Source organism: Pleurodeles waltl, chromosome 1_2, assembly GCF_031143425.1.
Source record: "Pleurodeles waltl isolate 20211129_DDA chromosome 1_2, aPleWal1.hap1.20221129, whole genome shotgun sequence".
Lineage (NCBI taxonomy): Eukaryota > Metazoa > Chordata > Amphibia > Caudata > Salamandridae > Pleurodeles > Pleurodeles waltl.
In genome coordinates this window covers 1,268,065,266-1,268,084,833 of record NC_090437.1, presented here as the reverse complement: position 1 = coordinate 1,268,084,833, position 19,568 = coordinate 1,268,065,266, and positions in this window count along the sequence as shown.

Below are 19,568 nucleotides of genomic sequence, written 5' to 3'. Positions count from 1 at the left end.
ATAAGGTAAAAACAACAAAGGTCCAATAACCACAAGTTGAAATATTACTTTTAAAAGGTTTAAAAAAGAGACTTAATCCTCATAAATAAACATTTGTCTTTTTGTTACACACGGTACCTGGTATTCATCAAAAATAATGACGCATGGAGACTGCAGAGAAGGTGGTGCGTGGAAAAATAAGGTGTTGCATTGGATTTTCCGACAAGACACAGAAAATGCTTTGTTTCTTTCCATGCCGCAAAGGTTGTGCATCATTTTTTTGCATGAGGTCTTGGTTTCTCACAGTGATGCAGGGATATTTGATGCCCAGGGACAATTTGAGAAAATCCTGACACACTGGATGAAGGCACGGGCCCTGCATTGATCCGGGAGGCAATGCATGAAATATTTCCATCGCAAGGGAGGTGCTGTGCCGAATTTCCAGTTGGTAAGTCATGCTGCGTCATTCCGGTTGGCTATGCGGTGATTTCTCAGTCGCAAGACAGGCTTCCTGTTGTTTTCTGCAGATGTTTCATCGATTTCTGATGCACAAGGAAGTCCCTGTCATCCATTTTTTGTCCACCACATCACTTTTCAAAAATCCCCATCTCTCTGAAGATTAGTTGAGAGTTATGGTGATGAAACAGTAGACCCACAATTGTTTGGAGCCCAAGTCCAGCACACTCCTCTCCGTAGGAAAATAGAAATGTGGGACATGATCCTCGAAAGAGTGAATGCTGTGGGCGCCTCCCTCCACAAAAAGGAGGACATAAGGAAGAGGTGGTATGACCTCAGGGGCAAGGTCCATTCCCTGGTCCCCGTGAACCAAATGCAGGCCAAGAAGATTAGTGGTGGCCTTCCCATTGCCCTGTTACAACTGTTTCCCTGGAAGGAGAAGGTCTTGGCCATCCTCCAGTGGGAGGACTGAGCTGGATCTAACCTCCAAGGATGAATGTTCTCCATGTTAAATGTTTGAAGAATGTTGCTTTCTGGGATTGATGTTTGCCACACTTCACAGGAAGTGGTCACCCCAGAGGCTGTCACCCTATTGGACAGGAGCACCCCCCTGACTCCCATCCCATGAGCAAGGATAAATATGGCAGAGCTGTCCAACAATTTAGATTTGTGCTGGAAGAAGGTAATGGAGAAGAAGGACTTCCCTGCTGGACCCCTGGCCTGCAGCCGAAGAACTTTACTCCCAATGGATGCACCGGCTGCGCACTTTGGGGTTCGCCAAGAAAAGAGCGTTGGCTTGCTTCTGCAACTCCATGGGTGGACTCCATGTAAGCGAGAGGTGAAAAGGAGGTGACCAGAGTCCCCTGAAACAAATCCTGCAAGAGGAGCCCAGCTGACCAGTATCTAGTGGTCATTTGAGGATTCTGACCAGGTGCATTCTGAGGCTTGTAGTCCCAACTCCCAAGGAGCAACTCAGACCTTCTGGAACCTTGGTTCAAGCTCGTGGATACTTCAAGAAACCAAATAGAAGAAGATCCAGAAGTTTGGAGAGGTTTAGAGCTCTGTAATTTGAAGAGGTGCATTGTGGGATTTGTAGTCACAGACCCGAGCCTCTGAATCTTTGGCTGGTGCTGTGGAACACCTTCCTGAATCAAGAAACACTTCTGAAAGTAAATGGAACAGTGTTACATCATGGGTGGCCTGAACTCGGGACTTTGTCCCTGTCCAGTGTGACCTTTTTTAATCCTTTGAACGATATTTGCTTCTAAGCACTAGTTTTATATTTAATCTGTAAAACTTCATATCTCTGATTCTCTACATTAGATTTTTTTCATTATGGAATCATTTTAATGATAAAAAATAATTCCTATTGTTATAAACTGGTATTGGAAATTTATTGTGTGTGCTGCTTTACTTATTTACTGTTTGGTTGATATTAAATGCTCTACACACCTGTCTCCTAAATTAAGTCTAACTGCTTGTATGCCAAGGGTAGAGCAAGGGTTAATTTTTTGAGACATTGCCTGGACCTAATGAGGGATTGTGGATTTGTTACGTGTAGGTACCTACCTGCCCTTGCCAATAACCCACTTTCCAACAATGTCACAATTCAACCAGCAACAATGTGTGTCTCTCATCAACAGGTGAATCTGCCACAGGGCACACAGAGGCCACAGAACAGACTTCAACTGGATCCCTGGATGAAGCGTTCAGTAACAACAACACTCGTGGACATGTGAACATGGAGGAAGGTCATAACCCATATGGGCAACCAGGTTGGACGACAACAGTGAGTCTCACTGTGCCCACAAGGTCACCTCTCTTCCCTTTTGCCTTAACATCACAGGATACCATTTGCCCTCAACTTGTGTACCTAGCACATTTTCCACTATCATGTTCCCCCAGTCCTAGATCCTGAGGTGGAGCTCCACACTACAAACACTGTTGTTCCAGGACCCAGTTGGAGCGGGTACCCTCGTGGGGGTAGAGTCTGTGGGAGGGATGCTGTAGGCCAGCAGAGTGAGGGCACTGGGGCTGCTATTGGCCAGGACACCATCAGCCACATCTTGGGGGTCAATCAGTAGTTCCAAGACTTGATACGCCTAATGTTGACCAAATTCCCGGAAATCAAACAGCGACAGAGGGACATGCATAGGGACATGTGTGAACAGATGGAGGTCCACATTTTGAACATGACCTTCCTAACAGTGGTGCTGAGGGACATACACACAACCCTGAGCAAGGCTTTTCAAAACCATTCTTCCCCTTCCTTTGGCTCATCAACAGCAAGCTCATCAATATCGGTGACAGTCACAGGAACTGAGGACCTGCCAAAGGAACAACCAGCCACAGGTACCACTTCCTCTGTAGCAGCTGCCCCCCCACGCAAGTAGGGACGTCCCACAAAGAATCCAGGAGGAATGGAAGGCAAGACACCCACCACAGCAATAGCCCTCTTTCTTAAGGTCCTCCTTTTTGTGTTATACATTCACTCAGTGGACTGATCCTGAATTAACTTCCATTTACAATGGGAGGAGTACTCTGGTCTTTGGACTTTCAATGGTGTGGCATCTACTCCAAAGATTTCATTCACCAGGACTGACCCCTTCACATTTTTTATTTTTGGTTGATTCATGTCACATATTTCTTCTGTTAGTCATAGCAGCACAATAAAATCACCAATCATTGACTCAGTGTCTGCTGATTTTGATTTCATATTTAGCCATGTACAGATGTCAGACCATGTGAACCATACGATGATGATCCAAGGTACTTGTTCAAGATGGGATATGTTGCATGTACACAGTGTCCAGCTCAGGAGCACAACCATCCCACACAACCATATACATACAAGGGTCTGGTCAAACTAAACATTTTATTCCAGTGTCCAGAACATAGTCTGTCAATATGTCAGACCTATTGGATATCAGAAATGTTTGAGCCACACTGAGTAAATGAACATATTTAGAGGTACAGACCTCCAGGCAACGGAAGGAAGGCATTTGCCAGGCATTGTTCTATAAAATAGGCAAACATTGAAGTAGTTGACGTCACCAGCTAGAGCCTTGTCACATGCCACACCAAAGTTATCCAACATCACATAATCTGAGATTCAGACAGATGGCAGTACAGCACTTTCTGATCACAGGGTCATCATAATCCAATGCTCATGCATCTGGTGGTATGGCACAAACATATGTCAATGTTTTAGCACAGGCACTGTGGCCTACAGTGATGAAACACATCTACAGGTATATACAGGTCATACAAAAAAGGATGTTTAGCCAATGTGAAGAGGAACTGACTTGGTCATGGTCTAGGACTACATATATTCTGACCACATGATGACACACATGATGCATCAGGCTCACCACAGGACGAGAAACAAGTCCAATGGGGATTTATGAACTTCCATCAAATCACTGTGCAAGCTGTCTTAGCACAGGTCTCCTACAAACAAACTCTGTGACCCACATTACCTGGAACAATCCATGTGCACTTTGTATGTCAGAACAGCATCACATACCTGCCAATGCCACAACTCTGAAATACTCACATGAATATGTCATGGTGTAGGTACCTGTACAAAGAACAGAACAATGAGTAAAGGCTTTTAACCATAAATATGACACAAGTCACATAGCAAGCATCTGGTTAACAAAGTACATTGCAAGGAATGTGACACAAACAAGGCAACATCATCAAAGTGGGGATGTATCAAAAACTGGCTCATCAATCAGTCTTTGGCTAAGTATTGCAAAGTATCAGCTCTCTAAATGTGTAAAAAACACTAAAGTCCACACATTCTCAATACAAGTGTATTGTACAGTCACAGTCATGACATCACATGACAAACTTACACTCATGAGAAGTAGCTGTGGGTGAGATCTTCTTGCAAGTCAGCTACTTCCTCTTCACTACTGTCATCTTCAGTTGGCATTTCATGATTCTCACTTGGTGGTACTGCAGACTGTCCCTCCTCTGGAATGTATGGGATATTCCCACAGAGGGCGATGTTGTAGAGCATGCTGCATGCCACAGTGATCTGACACACATTCCTGGTTGAGTATAGGAGGACACCACCAGTCCAGTCCAGACAGTGAAATCTGGCTTTCAGGAACCCAAAAGCCCGTTCCACAGCCTGCTATGTTCTTCTGTGAGCCTCAATGAAGCGGACTTCCCCTGGCATAGTTGGATTAGTTAGTGGCATGAATAACCAAGGACGGTTTGGATATGCTGAGTATCCTGTTAAGGAACGGGACATAAGTGCAAAAGTGAGTAACTGATTTCATGATTGTAGCACCTGATATTGCTGACACACAATCAGGACAGACATGAAGCCCTCTCTAAGTGCAGTTGTGACATCATCTGGTTTATGGTGCTCTTCCACATTATAAAGGAATCATGGGCTGATCCAGGAAAACCGGCACATACAACTGTGATGGTGAGGTCTGCCAAACAGACAACGTTCATGTTGATGGAATGGAGGAAGTACTTACTTGTGATGGCCACCAGGAGGTCAGTGCAGTACAGACCATGAAATTGTTCTTCAGGGACAACACATGGCTGTGTAAATTGATCAATCAAGTGATGTTTGTTGTTGTAGTGGATCTAAATTCTACACAACAGACCATTACTCCTCAGTGTTACAGTTCAAAGAGAGAGAAGTGAAGAACCTCATCCATGTGTGTGGTCAAGTGAGTAATTTGTCATCTGCCCCCCAACACCCACTTGTCTTCAGTGTGTGATGAGTCCTGGTGTCTCACTACTGTCTTTCATGTGAAGGTGGCCATCATATATATAACAGAGCATACATTGTTTTTTGGGTGGAGCTACAGATCAATACTTATCTGTGGTAAGTGGGACATGTCCATTGACATGATTTATGTGCCATTACTGATGCAAACATGTCTTGTGGGTACATGTTAGCATGTGTCACTTTCTCTTTTCACAAAATGTGTGCACTGCCGTTTCATGCATAGAGTACCTTGTTTTCAGTGGATAATGGGGGTCATTCTGACCCTGCCGGTCACCGACCGCCAGGGCCAACGACTGCGGAAGCACCGCCAACAGGCTGGCGGTGCTTCCATGGGCATTCTGACCGCGGCGGTACAGCCGCGGTCAGAAACAGGAAAACGGCGGTGTCCCGCTGGTTTCCCGCTGCCCCAGGGAATCCTCCACGGCGGCGCTGCAAGCAGCGCCGCCATGGGGATTCCGACCCCCTTACCGCCATCCTGTTCCTGGCGGCTTTCACCGCCAGGAACAGGATGGCGGTAACGGGTGTCGTGGGGCCCCTGGGGGCCCCTGCAGTGCCCATGCCAATGGCATGGGCACTGCAGGGGCCCCCTAACAGGGCCCCACATTGATTTTCAGTGTCTGCAAAGCAGACACTGAAAATCGCGATGGGTGCCACTGCACCTGTCGCACGCCTTCAACTCCGCCGGCTCCATTCGGAGCCGGCTTCCTCGTTGAAGGCGCTTTCCCGCTGGGCCGGCGGGCGGCCTTCTGGCGGTCGCCCGCCAGCCCAGCGGGAAAGCCAGAATGGCCGCCGCGGTCATTTGACCGCGGTGCGGTCATTCGGCGGCTTGAGTATAGGAGGACACCACCAGTCCAGTCCAGACAGTGAAATCTGGCTTTCAGGAACCCAAAAGCCCGCTCCACAGCCTGCTATGTTCTTCTGTGAGCCTCAATGAAGCGGACTTCCCCTGGCATAGTTGGATTAGTTAGTGGCATGAATAACCAAGGACGGTTTGGATATGCTGAGTATCCTGTTAAGGAACGGGACATAAGTGCAAAAGTGAGTAACTGATTTCATGATTGTAGCACCTGATATTGCTGACACACAATCAGGACAGACATGAAGCCCTCTCTAAGTGCAGTTGTGACATCATCTGGTTTATGGTGCTCTTCCACATTATAAAGGAATCATGGGCTGATCCAGGAAAACCGGCACATACAACTGTGATGGTGAGGTCTGCCAAACAGACAACGTTCATGTTGATGGAATGGAGGAAGTACTTACTTGTGATGGCCACCAGGAGGTCAGTGCAGTACAGACCATGAAATTGTTCTTCAGGGACAACACATGGCTGTGTAAATTGATCAATCAAGTGATGTTTGTTGTTGTAGTGGATCTAAATTCTACACAACAGACCATTACTCCTCAGTGTTACAGTTCAAAGAGAGAGAAGTGAAGAACCTCATCCATGTGTGTGGTCAAGTGAGTAATTTGTCATCTGCCACCCAACACCCACTTGTCTTCAGTGTGTGATGAGTCCTGGTGTCTCACTACTGTCTTTCATGTGAAGGTGGCCATCATATATATAACAGAGCATACATTGTTTTTGGGGTGGAGCTACAGATCAATACTTATCTGTGGTAAGTGGGACATGTCCATTGACATGATTTATGTGCCATTACTGATGCAAACATGTCTTGTGGGTACATGTTAGCATGTGTCCCTTTCTCTTTTCACAAAATGTGTGCACTGCCGTTTCATGCATAGAGTACCTTGTTTTCAGTGGATAATGGGGGTCATTCTGACCCTGGCGGTCACCGACCGCCAGGGCCAACGACTGCGGAAGCACCGCCAACAGGCTGGCGGTGCTTCCATGGGCATTCTGACCGCGGCAGTACAGCCGCGGTCAGAAACGGGAAACCGGCGGTGTCCCGCTGGTTTCCCGCTGCCCCAGGGAATCCTCCACGGCGGCGCTGCAAGCAGCGCCGCCATGGGGATTCCGACCCCCTTACCGCCATCCTGTTCCTGGCGGCTTTCACCGCCAGGAACAGGATGGCGGTAACGGGTGTCGTGGGGCCCCTGGGGGCCCCTGCAGTGCCCATGCCAATGGCATGGGCACTGCAGGGGCCCCCTAACAGGGCCCCACATTGATTTTCAGTGTCTGCAAAGCAGACACTGAAAATCGCGATGGGTGCCACTGCACCTGTCGCACGCCTTCAACTCCGCCGGCTCCATTCGGAGCCGGCTTCCTCGTTGAAGGCGCTTTCCCGCTGGGCCGGCGGGTGGCCTTCTGGCGGTCGTCCGCCAGCCCAGCGGGAAAGCCAGAATGGCCGCTGCGGTCATTTGACCGCGGTGCGGTCATTCGGCGGCTCCCGCCGGGCGTGCGGTTACCGCCGCCGGCGGGAGTCGGAATGACCCCCAATGTTTGGATACATATTTGTGCATGCCAACCTGTGTTTGGACTTGGACATATGTAATGGGGCAACATTTCATCTGGTGCCACAGACAGGCCATTGATTGGTGGTTCACACATATCCTCAGCAGTCCTACCATGTCATTTGGCATATACAAAGGCAGTAGCAATGAGGGACATGACAGGTAGGACTACAGTTTTTACCCACATTGTGTATTTCCATGCCATTGATGTGGCATCACATAGTGCAGTGCTCTGCACATGTGAAAGGGGAAGGTACATTACATGACTGCTGCCATGCATCATGGAGTTACATGCATCTAAGTGGAAATCATATGTTGTTGGGTGCAACCATACAACAACTGACATCTGGATTTGCAGGACAAAAATGGAGACACTAGGCAGCATGTTGAGGACCTTTTACATGTACTTGAGAATCCCTGGGCCTCTCCAACATACAAAGGACTAATGGCTTCTACTGATGCAATCAGAGTATGCCGTTGTAAAAGGTGCCATACAGTAGAGGTGGTTTCCATGGTGCTAGCTGATTCCTTGTGTTGTGGATTTTGATACATATCTCCCTGACAATTTGCTCATTTTGTCTACAGTGTTCTTTTCCATGCTAAGTGTGTCGTATATCTGGGCAACTTTAGCACAACCTCAATTACTCAATTAGGACAATTTAAACATGGTGAAGTTTACATTGTTGATATGTTTTCAGTGTGACATTAGTATTTCCATGTCACCTTCTACAGGATAATGTACTGTCAGCAACATGGCAGGATTTCAAAGAACCCTTTCTGATTGTTGTGGTATTGGGTTTATGATAGATTGTGTGGGATCTGTGGGAAAGAACTTGGCTTTGCTCTAGTATTGTATGACAACAGGTGACTGAGGCAAGCTCCATGAGGCAAAGCAATCAAGGTAATGAGGTTTGCTACTTGTTTACTGATTACTGTGATTGCTCAACTTCACCCATGCAATTGGAGTGGTCTCAGATTCAGCTTTCTCTGTAGGCTACTGTTGGCAGTTCATGTAGCGTGCATGCATATGGTGTGGTACATGAATGAGCCACTTTGATATAGTTTGTTCCTAGGTACTACTTGACATATTGATAATGTTTGATAATCACAGCTGTGGTTCAAATATGATCAGGAACATGTGGTGGCCCTTTTTCTCTTTGTGTTTCCAGCATCATCCCAGGCAAGAAAAAAAGACGCGGCAGATCCAAGAGGGGAAGTATCTGGCCACGGTAGCTGCAGTCATGAGGCGACCAACACTGAGTGATGAGAGGAGTGGCACATATGACACAGGATCAGCATCTTCATCTTCAGATTCTTGCCCCTGTGGCCACTCCCTAGTGATGGCGGACCCATCAAGACCTGCTCACTGACAGCAGCCATCCACCCCCCAAAATCCTCCCCTCTCCATCTCCTTCTTCCCAATCCAAATTACCTATTTCCCTACCTGTCCCAAGTATACAGTCACATCTGCATGCACCCACCTCAACACACACAACCAGCACACATAGACACAAACACCACAAAACACACTGGCATGCAGGCACTCAACAATCACCCACAGACACCATATCAGACACCATATCAGCCACTATTTCAACAGACACGTCCAGCCCCCCGACACACTCACCACAACCACCATAACCACAGACACCACCATAAACGTCAGTGACACACCCATTACACCCAGCATACACCCAGATAACAGCTCACAATCCACACACCTCAGACACCATACCCCACAACACCATCACAAGTCCCCCGATACCTTCACCACATCTTCCATACCCCAGACACCACCCCAACACACACAGACACTGTCACAACATTCACTATTCTCACAGATACCACCGCAACACACACAAATGTCCACAACATCCACCAAAGCCACATACAACCCCAATAGAAAACCGCAATCGAAACCTGCACCAAACCCACAGATACCACCCCAACAGACACACACATCCACCACTCCCAAATCATCCAGCAACTCCACCTCATAACCCCCATGCATGCAAATGCCCACACTCACACACACAACAGACACTACCCAAACACAAGCATACCTCACACACACAATCATTTAAGGCATCAAAACCCACAGACAAGGCCACCACTCCCTCAGCCTCCAAGCCCCCAACTCTTCTGATGATCCTACCAGTTTTCCCAAGGAGAGTTTCCTTTTTGAGCTTGCCATTTCCCCCGTTCCCACTATCCCCTCCCAAACCCAGGATGTCCCCACCCAGATCCCAACCCATTATTTCCACATCCAAGTCCTCCCCTGTCACACCAGTCCCCCATTCTACTACCCATACCCCTCCCCTAAAGAAGCCCACCCCTCTGAAGTTGAAACCCTCTTCCCAAACCCAAACACACCCATCCCAAAAATGATCCCTAAGGTACCTGCCTGCACAGTCAATGCCCCTTCCTGTAGAGGTTCCTTGACAGTAATTAGAGTCAAGGTTGGGCACAGTACTGTGGGTACACCTTTGTCCTCCCATTACTTTTCTACCTTTTTGCTGTTACTGAGTAACTTCTGTTGTATGCCAACAGTTGTGTTTCTTTCACCCTGATTGCTGATTCATTTTCTAATGTTTGCAATATCTGAATTTGTGGGCAGTGCTGGTGTCACCAAGGGCAAGGGTAGATGTTCACTCTATGGATATATGCGTGGTAATACAATTGGGGTGTCATTGTATTGTGCTCTGTGTGCTGTGGTAAGTATTTCATCTTGTGATGGCAAATGTCAACATGTATGGTATTAGAGGTGTCCCCCAGATATGGATTGTGCATTCATCTTATGTGTGGAAGCTTGAGTTTTGTTTGTCCACACATGGAGGGTGTTCAGTTGTGCTACCTTCCTTTGCATTTGACTGATCATGTGTCCATTTAGATGTGTGTACCTTGTGGCTACTTCATATAGATGTATGGCCCATGCTGTTGCTGCTGTATTTGCTTTCCTGACTTCCACTTCCACATTTTTCAGAAAAGCATGTCGCTTGGCTCTACTATTGTTTGTCCCTGAATTATCTGAAGGGCCTGTTCTTGTATGAATGTTGTTTTAGGGGCATGTGGCAAGGGTTTTGTATCCCAGGGCAGCATCCTTCCAGGAATGCTCTTGATGCCGATTCCTATTGTAAAGGTATTGTTTGCATTGTGAGCTTTGGATATTTGTTCCTCAACATATTGTGTATCCCCTTGACCTTCCATTGTGTTGCAATGTGAGTGATATGTGGGTACATTACAAGGATGTTTAATGAGAGGGGTATTTGTGTCACATGACACATCCATATGACAGTCCAAGGCATGTGAAGAATGTGAGGATGTTAGTTGAATTGGTAGATGTAATGTTGCTCCGGTGTTGGTGTTGTATGACACAATGTTCTTTACACATCACTGTCCCTGTGCCTAAGATGAGGGGACATTTTTGGCAGTGCAGTGTCAGTGACCTGCCCAAAGGGGACGTTTGGTAGCTATGTATGTGTCGTTCATTATGAACACAATGTCAAGTTTACTTGTTGAGCTTCATGCCACAGTTAGGTCTTTTGTCTTACCATTGGTTGGTTCATAAGCAGAGGCAGGATGTTTGTGGTGGACTCCATGGGGGCACAGGACATTTAACGCTGCCTCCGGGTGAGTTGCTTCCTTTCCACTCTCCATTCATGCCAGTTGGGACATGGTGGTTCGACCTTCATGGTCACTTTGGCAATGAGCAACATCATAATCTGTACGGCGGAAACACTCTCTCCGTCAGCCTGTTTGATCCACCTCGCCACCGCCAACATTGTAATATGGTGGTCTGACCAACAAGCCAATGGTGGTTGGACCACGGCCGCTGCCATAGCAGTGCTTGGACCTCCAAACTTGAAATCAGGCCTTTAGTTTTAAGTTTAACGTCTGAGGGTAATTTTATTTTTACAAATGTGCTTATTTTAATAACTTTGAAAGAGTCTGTACCCAGGTGTGCAAATGTGAAGTTGAGTTTTTTGAGGTGCAGTGCTTTGTTTTGATGAGTTGGGTCTTCAGTATCTCATATCAATATTAAAAGATAGATTTTAATACTTTATTTATAGACTTGTGTTTTAAAATAACATCAGGTTTCATTGCAGTTATTTTACTTTTTACATTTGCTTGTGAAGGTGCCTTCTTATGTTTTTTCAAGTCTTCCTTCTGACTTTTTTTGAGAAGTCCAAAAGAGTGTCTTTTTTGCAGTTGCTATGGCTGTCCTATGAACATTAGTGATGTCTTGTGTTGTTATTATATTGTTCTGTTAAAATTTTTTTGTTTTTATTGGTTATTTTTCTTTACAGTACATTTTATGGGTGACTTTGTGTCTAGTTTGATTTTTTTTCCTATTACCTTGATTGGTGGACGCTAATCAGTGTTTATGTTTTACATTCCAGTTTGTGTATTTGCTTCATTGCTATATTAGTAATACATTTTAATGTTCACTTTGCTGTATTCTTTTTCTATGTGTATTACAGTAATTATTTTCTTGAATTAATGTTTACTAAAAATTTATTTCTTTTTAACAGTAAATCTATGATGAATAACTTTGGTTTTCTATGAAAAGAATGTTCTCTTGTTTTTGTGTATTATTAATATTTTTGTTTAGTTTGTTTATTTATTGATACTTTTATACTTATTACATTTAACCTCTTCCCCACCATGGACGTAACCATTACGTCCTGGTTCCAGCCCTTGGGGGAAGCGCTAGCGCTCCTCGAGGGCCATCCCCTACCCCCCCACTCCCCAGGGCAGGGCAGGAAGGGGAATCACTTCCCCTTCCACACCCTACCCCCCACCAGTGATGTCTGACGAGGTCATCAGAAGCCACCTCCCATCACGCTGGAAGAATGTTTCCAGTGCGATGTGGAAGAGAAATGCTTAGCATTTCTCTTCCGGTCAGGAGGAGGGGGCCAGCAGAGGCATGAAAGGAAAGGAAAGGCCTTTTCTTTCACGTCTCTGCAAGCATTTCTGCTGCCCAATCGTGATGCGATCGGGCAGCAGAAATACCCACTAGACACCAGGGAATTTTTTGAGGTGATACTTATACATAAGGGGAGCAGCCCCGTGGGCAAGGGCCGCTCCCCAGGGGGCCAAATTATTTTTAGGCCATTTCTGCCCCTGGGAGGGGGGGGTGATGGGGCAGAAAATCCCTAGACCCTAGGGATATCTATTATTTTTGTTTATTTTTTTTCTATATGTGGGGAGCGACTCCACAGCAAGGTCACTCCCCGGGGGACCAAATTATTTTTAGGCCCTTTCCCCTAGACCTAGTGAGAGTTTATTTTTTGTTTATTTTTTTTTTTATATGTGGTGAGCAGTGCTTGAAATGGAAAAAAATAAACAAAAACAAAATTATCCCTGGTGTCTAGGGGGTTGCCCCCGTGGCCTAAAAATATTTTGCCCCCCCTGGGGAGCGGCCCACCAGAGACCATGGAAGATTTTTTTTTCAAAATAAGAGGGTGGGGGTATGGCCATATCCCCACCCCAAATAAATGGGGCCAAAGATGTTCTGCCCACCCTGCCCACCCGTGGGCAGATTGGGCAATTACCCCCGATCTACCCCCTGGGGAGGGGGTGGAAAGTCTACTAGATGCCAAGGAATTTTAAAAAAAAATCGTTGAGTGGTGGCTACCAACCAGTATGGGCCTGGTTATGCCCCCACCCCAACTCAGGGGGGTGACAGTCTTTCAGCTCTCCCCCGCATACTAAAACATTGTATCCCACGGCAAGCAAGAGGGCATTTCATTATCTTAGGTTTTTGTTTTACATTTGGACTATGAGAGCTTGGCTAACTCTCAAAATCGTCCCACTTGGAATGGTGAGGCCTGCACTTTTTGGACTATGGGACGCTGCCATGTAGAAAAATCCACAAGACCTAGACACATCTGAATACATCTGGTTGATTCCAGGGTGGTGTGCTTCACATGCACCCCACAACATTTTCTTACCCACAACGCCCTGCAAACCTCCAACTTTGCTGGAAATCACAAATTTTTCCCACATTTTTGTGATGGAACCTTCCGGAATCTGCACGTTCCCCCTCAATTTTGACATGTTTTTGGCTCTTCCCTGTCACAGGCACTTGGCCCACCTACACAAGTGAGGTATCATTTTTACCAGGAGACTGAGGGGAACATTGGGTGGTAGGAAATCTGTACCGGTGCTGTGATCCCACACAGATATGTTGGAAAAATATGATTTTTGTAGCTAAATTTGAGGTTTGCTGAGGATTCTGTGTAAGAAAACATTGGGGGATCCACACAAGTCATACCTCCTTGGACTCCCTTGGGTGTCTAGTTTTCAGAAATGTCGGGGTTTGGCAGGTCTCCAACCCTGCAAATACAGGTAGTTTTGTATTTGATAATTTTGATGTGTTTTGGGGCATTTCCTATTGCGGGCACTACGGCTACCCACACAAGTGAAGTACCATTTTTATCGGGAGACTTGGGGGAATGCTGGGTTGAAAGAAATGTGTGGCACATCTCAGATTCAAGAACTTTCTGTCACCGAAATGTGAGGAAAAGGTGTTTTTTTGGCCAAATTGTGAGGTTTGGAAGGATTCTGGGTAACAGAACCTGGTGGGAGCCCCACAAATCACCCCATCTTGGATTCATCTAGGTGTCTAGTTTTCAAAAATGTGCAGATTTGGTAGCTTTCCCTAGGTGCCAGCAGAGCTAGAGGCCAAAATCCACAGCTAGGCAATTTGCAAAAAACTGCTCTGTTTTCTTTGGAAAAATTTGGTGCTCAGGTTGTGTTTTGGGGCATTTCCTATTGCGGGCACTAGGGCTACCCACACAAGTGAAGTACCATTTTTATCGGGAGACTTGGGGGAATGCTGGGTTGAAAGAAATGTGTGGCACATCTCAGATTCAAGAACTTTCTGTCACCGAAATGTGAGGAAAAGGTGTTTTTTAGCCACATTTTGAGGTTTGCAAAGGATTCTGCGTAACAGAACCTGGTGACAGCCCCACAAATCATCCCATCATTGATTCCCCTAGGTGTCTAGTTTTCAAAAATGCACAGGTCTGGTAGGTTTCCCTAGGTGTCGACTGAGCTAGAGGCCAAAATCCACAGCTAGGCACTTTGTGAAAAACAGCTCTGTTTTCTGTGGGAAATTGTGATGTGTCCACGTTGTGTTTTGGGGCATTTCCTGTTGCGGGCACTAGGCCTACCCACACAAGTGAGGTACCATTGTTATCGTGAGACTTGGCGGAATGCTGGGTGGAAGGAAATTTGTGGCTCCTCTCTGATTCCAGAATTTTATGTCACTGAAATTTGAGGAAAAAGTGATTTATTGGCCAGATTTTGAGGTTTGCAAAGGATTCCGGGTAACAGAACCTGGTGAGAGCCCAACAAGTCACTCCATCTCGGATTCCCCTAGGTGTCCAGCTTTCACAAATGCTCAGGTTTGGTAGGTTTCCCTAGGTGCCGGATGAGCTAGAGGCCAAAATCCACAGCTAAGCGCTTTGCAAAAAACAGCTCTGTTTTCTTTGGAAAAATTTGATGTGTCTACGTTGTGTGTTGGGGTAATTCCTGTCGCGGGCGCTAGGCCTACCCAACACAAGTGAGATACCATTTTTATTGGGAGACTTGGAGGAACCCTGGGGTAAAGGAAATGTGTGGCTCCTCTCAGATTCCAGAACTATCTGTCACTGAAATGTGAGGAAAAAGTGTTTTTTTGGGCCAGATTTGAGGTTTGCAAAGGATTCTGGGTAACAGACCCTGGTGAGAGCCCCACAAGTCACCCCATACTGGATTCCCCTAGGTGTCTCGTTTTAAAAAATGCACAGGTTTGGTAGGTTTCCCTAGGTGCCGGCTGAGCTAGAGGCTAAACTGCACAGCTAGGTACTTTGCAAAAAACAGGTTTGTTTTATTTGGGAAAATGTGATGTGTCCAGGTTCTGTTTTGGGGCATTTCCTGTCACGGGTGCTAGGCCCACCCACACAAGTGAGGTACCATTTTTATTGAGAGACTTGGGGGAACGCTGCGTGGACGGACATTTGTGGCTCCTCTCAGATTTCAGAACTTTCTGTCACTGAAATATGAGTAAAAAGTGTTTTTTGTGGACACATTTTGAGGTTTGCAAAGGATTCTGGATAACAGAACCTGGTGAGTGCCCCACAAGTTACTCCATCTTGGATTCCCCTAGTTGTCTAGTTTAAAAAAATGCACAGGTTTGGTAGGTTTCCCTAGGTGCCGGCTGAGCTAGAGGCCAAAATCTACAGCTAGGCACTTTGCAAAACACGTCAGATTTCAATGTAAAAACGTGATGTGTCCATGTTGCGTTTCCTGTTGTGAGCATTAGGTCCACCCATGCAAGTGAGGTACCATTTTAATTGGGAGACTTGGGAGAACACAGAATAGCAAAACAAGTGTTATTGCCCCTTGTCTTTCTCTACATTTGTTCCTTCCAAATGTAAGACAGTGTGTAAAAAAGGCATCTATATGAGAAATGCCCTGTAATTCACATGCTAGTATGAGCACCCCGAAATTCAGAGATGTGCAAATAACCACTGCTTCTCAACAACTTATCTTGTGCCCATTTTGGAAATACAAAGGTTTTCTTGATACCTATTTTTCACTCTGTATATTTCAGCAAATGAATTGCTGTATACCCGGTATAGAATGAAAACCCTTTGCAAGATGCAGTTCATTTATTGGCTCTGGGTACCTAGGGTTCTTGATGAACCTACAAGCCCTATATATCACTGCAACCAGAAGAGTCCAGCAGTAAAACGTGGAGAAAAATGTCAGTTTTTTCACCTCAATTTCAATATTTTTTTGATTTCAGCTGGTATTTTCTGTAGGAAACCCTTGTAGGATCTACACAAATTACCTCTGGCTGAATTCAGAATTCTGTCTACTTTTCAGAAATGTTTAGCTGTCTGGGATCCAGCATTGCTTTCACACCCATTTCTGTCACTAACTGGAAGGAGGCAAAAAGCACAAAAAATAATAAAAATGGGGTATGTCCCAGTAAAATGCCAAAACTGTGTTGAAAGATTGGATTTTCTGATTCTAGTCTGCCTGTTCCTGAAAGCTGGTGATTTTAGCACTGCAAACCCTTTGTTGATGCCATTTTTAGGGGGAAAAAACACAAGCCTTCTTCTGCAGCCGTTTTTCCCATTTTTTTTTTTTAAACGGAATTTTCGCTGCATTTTGGCTAATTTCTTGGTTTCCTTCAGAGGTCTGGGTACCTCTAGAATCCCTAGGATGTTGGATAAAAGGAAGCAAATTTGGCGTCGGTAGCTTATGTGGACAAAAAGTTGTGGGGGCCTAAGCACGAACTGCCCCAAACAGCCCAAAAAAGGCTTGGCACCTGAGTGTGAAAAGGCCTGGCAGCAAAGGGGTTAATTGTGGGTTCCTTCTTCCCTAGAGAGTGGTGGAAATAGGGACAGGAACCTCTCAGGGTGGACACGAATAATGAGTCCAATTTATAACTTGGCAGATGAAGTATTGGCAGTCAGGGGAGCGGAGGGTGTATAACTGTCACACTCTGACCACAACATTTAGAATTCAACACCAGCTTTGTGGTGAACCCTAGGGATCTAAATGAGCTCCCATCAAAGCAATTCATAAAGAAGAATTAAAAGTTTACTAAGCATCCTTCATTGGTAACGGGAAGCAGGAACCTGTTTTTGGAAAAGGAAATACTAATAGCACCAATATTAGGTATTTCTCCCATAGGGCATTTTTTTACTGTCCCTCACCACCAGGACTTTTCTGGCTGTAACAGAAAATAAAAAAGTAGCCTTTTCAGCACCCACTCAAAATAAGGTGGATAGTTGTATGGCTTACATCTGACGGCCCCCACTCCAAGGCTGCAAGGAGTAGGTTTATGGTGAAGGTGTAAATTTCACTCCATCAGTGTAAACCTGGCCGTCCACCCAAAATTAAATAGGACTGAGTATCCTGTCTGCCAAACTCTAAATCTGGGCATTAATTTTTCGTTTTTAGCAGCAAAAATATTGATGTAACACTGTGGACGAAAATATGAAGAAATCAGTGCAGAAACAGTGATCCCCACATGTTTCCCCCACAATCAGGCAGTTATTTCTCCACCCGACAGTTACCAGTAACCATGGCAACACTAATTCTGAGATAGGGAAATAAATAGCCACTCATGATGAGGCCCTAAGTTGGGTTAATCAGTCAGGGTCTATTGGAAACAAAATGAATCATGGCAAAAATGTTTAAACCAGAACCATACTGCAGTTGTTCAGACTTGAAAAGCAACATGGCTTCTATCCCATCCAGCTTTGTAGAAGCCCCGAGCTTGCAGCCCATAGCTAAAATGCAGGAATGGCCTGCAATCTGTGCCATACAAATATAAAGACATATTAAAGACAGAATATTAGTAATACAAATAGATTAGTCTATTCTAAACAGCAAAATTGTAATACTTGACATGGCAGGAGAGTTAATGTTAATGTACTGCTAGCGCTGAAATTAATCATTCTTTTAATTTAATATATAATTTTGTGAGTGAAAAGTAGCAAACATGTAGTAGTGATAGATAGTTTATTGACCTGACCTGATTTTCTGTAAGTAATATAATGTTGCTTTGTTCCACCCATTTGAGCGATTGCTACAGTCAGATGTATTTAAAGTGAGAGCTTTTAAGTATTGTAGGGCTAGGTTTGCAATTCAAACTCTTTAATGTGCATTTCTGCCATTTACTTCAGGAAATAAGCCATTATAGAAAACAATATTTTAAAATAATTCCATTGTGCACCAATATTAGGTGTTTAGTTCTAAACTCAATACTTTCTTGCGATTTAAATAACAAGGTTTTTTTTCTAACGCTGAGATTATAATACATTTTGTGATCTGGACATCAATGAGGGTTGTATCAGCTGTTCCTCCTTGACGGCAGAGGAGTGTCGCCCCACCTGCTGCAGCAGAACACCAACAATGAAAACATTAATTATAAGGGTTCATTACTATTTTTAGGATGTGCGTGCCACCAGCGAGTTTGAGGGCAAGGTGATTCCTGCTGTTTGAGTGACAGAAGTATGGATGATTCAGAGTGCGCATGCCAGACTGGCCAGTTGTCTTGCGACAGCCAGCCCAACGTGCGCACTTCTGCCCACACCAATCCAGCAGCTGTGTTAACAGCCAGGGGATTGCAGACTCAGGCCGTCAGTCACAAAAGGAGCAGTGGATAAGCCTGCTCCATCCAATCCTGATGCTTCTCTCATGCTGAAAACAGCATGAGAGGAGCTGCAGCATTGGTTAGGTTCGTACAGCGGAGAGCGCGGAGAGCGGCTCCCGGGCATTTTGGTGTTTCTTTCTGGCATCCCAATAAGCAGTCCAGTGTGCTTCCGTGCCCGTGAAAGCCCTGGTTGTGACCGTGGCTTGTGGCTCGCGGCTCACGGAGAAGCAGGGTCGAGTCCATGGGAAAGAGTCGCAGGAAAATCCAAGAGAGCGCCGCAGAGGAGCAGTATGGAGCAGCACGATAAGGCACTGAGGTACAGTGGTACGGCTGCACAGTGGCAGCATAGAGGTGGACAGGCATTACAAACTTTAAAATCCATCCTTAAACTGCTATTGTGAAGCAGAGAAAGTGGAGAACTGTAAAACACAATTTTTTCAGCCACAGCCCCAGGCCTGCATTACAAGCACCACCACCACCACTGCTACGGTCTGCTCTATCAGCTATCGGCTATCAGCCCCAGCATCAGTGTCCGTACCGGCATAGTCCTCAGCATAACCTTCAGCGCTGCATTCGTCACTCACGTGGTCAGGTGAAGCAAGAGCGATAGCCATAGTTGAGTATTGCAGAGTGTGAGCTGCAGCCTCCATGCGGAAGCGGTGCGCCCAGGTCCGGATGCGGTTTGCAGGGCAGCCATCAAGCCCCGCTTGTCTTCCTGACTTCATTCTTGCCTCAACTCCAATATCAAAATCAAAATTCCAATACTGGGCGTTTAAATCTAACAGGAGAGCAAATTTA